The sequence below is a fragment of the Microcebus murinus genome, chromosome 3 (genome assembly GCF_040939455.1).
Source record: "Microcebus murinus isolate Inina chromosome 3, M.murinus_Inina_mat1.0, whole genome shotgun sequence".
Classification (NCBI taxonomy): domain Eukaryota; kingdom Metazoa; phylum Chordata; class Mammalia; order Primates; family Cheirogaleidae; genus Microcebus; species Microcebus murinus.
Window position 1 is genome coordinate 37,030,439 of NC_134106.1, and position 3,443 is coordinate 37,033,881.

Below are 3,443 nucleotides of genomic sequence, written 5' to 3' on the forward strand. Positions count from 1 at the left end.
GAATCAGACAGACCTGGAATTAAATCCCAGCAGCCATACCACTGAGCTGTATGACTGTGGGCAAGCTGTTGAACATCTCTAAGCCTCAGTTTCCAAGGCTGCAAAAGGGGTTGATAATAATAATACTTATGGAGCTGTTACCCTTAAAGTATGTAGCACAGTCTTTGGCACATAGAAGCATCTTTAGCATTGGCTAATAGGAGCAGAAGTGGCAGCGGTAGAAGTGGACGTGACAAGTAAACCTCAGAGCCTCCAATTCTATAGGAAGGCCTTCTGAGCAGCTTTTAGGCTATCCTGTTTCATAGTCTGCTCAGTTCTGTTAAGAATGTATTAGGCTTCCTCGTTTGGGAAATGAAAATCAAAACCACAATGAGATACCATTTCATACCCACTAGGCCAGCTATAATAAAGAAAACTAGAAAATAACAATGTTGGAGAGGATGTTGATAAATTGGAACATACATTGCTAGTGGGTATGTTCAATGGTACAGCCACTGTGGAAGACAGTTTGGCAGTTCCTCAAGAAGTGAAACATAGAATCACCATTTATACAGCAATTCCACTCCTAAGTATATGTCTTAGTCTGTTTATCCTGCTACAATGAAAATACTTTAGACTAGACAATTTATAAACAATAGAAATTTACTGCTCACATTTCTAGAGGCTGGGAGGTCCGGGACCAAGACGCCAGCAGGTTTGGTATCTGGTGAGGGCCTGTTTTTCATAGATGGATCCTTCTATGTGTCCTCACATGGTGGAAAGAGCAAGGGGGCTCCCACATGCCTCTATTATAAGGGCACTAATCCCATTCATGAGGGAAGAGCCCTCATGACCTAATCACCTCCTGAAGGCTCCACCTCCTAATACCACTATCACCATGATGGGGGGCAGGTTTCAACACGAATTTTGGAGGGACATAAACATTCAGACCTAAGCAGTATATACCCCAAAGATTAAAAACAGCTACTTGTACACCAATGTTCATAGCAGCATTATATACAATGGTCAAAAAGTGAAAACAACCCATATATCTGCCAATGATGAATTGGAAAACAAAATGAAGTATATCCATACAGTGGACTATTACTCAGCCATGAAAAGGAATGAAACTCTAATACATGCTATAACACAAATGAACCTTAAAAACATGCAAATTAAAAAAAGCCAGACACAAAAGTCCACATGTTGTATAATATGATTTCATTTCCATGAAATGTCTAGAACAAAAACATAGAGATTAGTGGTTACTATACCTACCCACTCCCGTACAGCTGGTGGGGGGAGATATATCGAGAGACTGCTAATGGGCATGAGGTTTTTTTGAGGAGGTGATGGAAATGTTCTGGAATTAGGTAGTGGTGATGGTCGCACATCATAGTGCATATACTAAAAGCCACTGAACTGTACACTTTAAAGCTGTGAATTATTATTACATGAATTGTATCTCAAAGAGTATATTGGACTCCCAGTGGTTGGTAGCCAGCACTCACTCCCTTGCGCTCATATGCGCACCCCCTGCAAGGCCCCCTGCGTCAACTTGTGGTGTAGGCCCAGAACCAACAAGTGTTGTCAAGGTAAAGCCCACGCAGTGTAGGACTTTTTCTAACACTCTACGACTTGCAAATCACCTTCCAATTTCATCCTTTCAACAGCCATGAAGGCAGGTATTATCATCGCTATTCTACAGATGTGGAAACTGAAACTCAGAAATATGAAGAGATTTGGTGAAGATCACCCAGCTAACCAGTGTAAGAGTTGGAACTAAATGCAAGCCTTCAGACTCCAACACCGTCTATTTTCCCTACTGATGACACCCAATTTGATCAATAGTGCTTTCATCACAACAGCGAGCCATTTCCACCAGAGTGCTGACTTACCTCTTATTTCAGCCCTCAGCTGAGAGCTACATGTGCAGCCTTCTTGATCCTTTGAGCCCCAGGGCTCCATCGTGCACGTCCCATGGGTCAGAGAGACAGAGCTGCACACTCAGGACCTGGGAAATGCATCACCCAATTCCCATTTCACCCAGGCAAGGAGTTTACCTGCAACAGGAGTCATTATCAGTTGCCAGGTGCTCCTTTGGATGTCCCACTGATTTTGACTTTGACTAAACACCTCGAACAAACAAGGAGCAGTAAGGAAGTCCTTGTTTTCACTAGTTTCTGCCTCCGTCCTACTCCATTTGGAAGAAGGCTTCCCGTGAAGTTCAGAGGCTTTTATGTATCAAGATGATTCACGTGTTGGGGGCATCCAACTGGGTTAAGAAAAAAGGGCCATATGTAAAGGAGCTGAGAAGAGAGAGGAGGGCTTTCCATTCCAGGTGTTAAGATGAGTAGGTGTCAAGGATACAATCGAAGTTTTAAGATACTGGAGAGATGTCATCTACAAGAATGAGCAAACGTGATTCTGAGCAGCCATAAGAGGTGGAATGAGGTCAATGAATGGAGGTCACGGGAAGACAGGCTTTGACTTTATCTAAAGAAATAGTGTCTAAAAGCCAGACATTTCTAAAGATGGAGAGGGTTGTCCCAATAGATAGTGACAACCTGTCACTGTAGGTGTCAGGCAGAGGCGGGACAATAGTTTGGCAAGGATGTTACATCAGAATTTGGGCTTCACATGGAGGTGTCAATGACTTTAAGGTCACTTTCAGCCTTAAGAAGAAATGATTTGGTGTGACTACAGAAAAAAAAAATGACAAGGTCATTGTATTTGTGTCTGTTGAAGCTGACTAGTTTTGGAGGGGTCAGCTTCTATTCTGATGAGGTACCAGGAGTCAAATGAAGAAGGGAATGTTGGGATTTCAGGACCTTTGCCCAGAATCTCATAGTTAAAAGTTTTTGTATACATTGTATATATGCTCCACTGGTTCCACCCCTCACAAAGCAACTCCAACTTGGTTGGTTATTAAAGCCTTTCTTTGTCACCACCGGAACCACCTCTGACATCCATGAGAGGTGCTTTTCTTTTTAATGGATTTTCCACATGGACAAATTATATCTCAGAGATTTATACAAACTCTCATATCGGTGTCCTACTCAAGAAGTTCCAATGGCTTCCCAATGGCTTCCTACTGAAGAAGTTCCAATGCCTACTAGAGTGGGCCTCTCTCCTTAGCCTGGTGTCCATGGCCTTTTAAATCTGGTTCTACCTGCTCTCGCAGCCTCATTTCTGCCCTTTTTGGTCCAGGCAGGCTGGGCTTCCCATGGTTCCCTCCACACACTCTGCATATTCTCTACTTTACCCCTTGTTCTCCTGTCCCTCTGCTTCTCTTACTCCCCAGCCGCACAATCTGGAATGGACTCCAGGAGAGGCCTCCTCTCTCCTCTCAGCTTCTTTACCTCTGGCTCAGCTGACTGGATGCCCCCAACACCCAATTCATCAGAGTCTAAGACAAGATTCTGAGATTGCTTCCAGAAAGGAGCATCATGATTGACCACCAA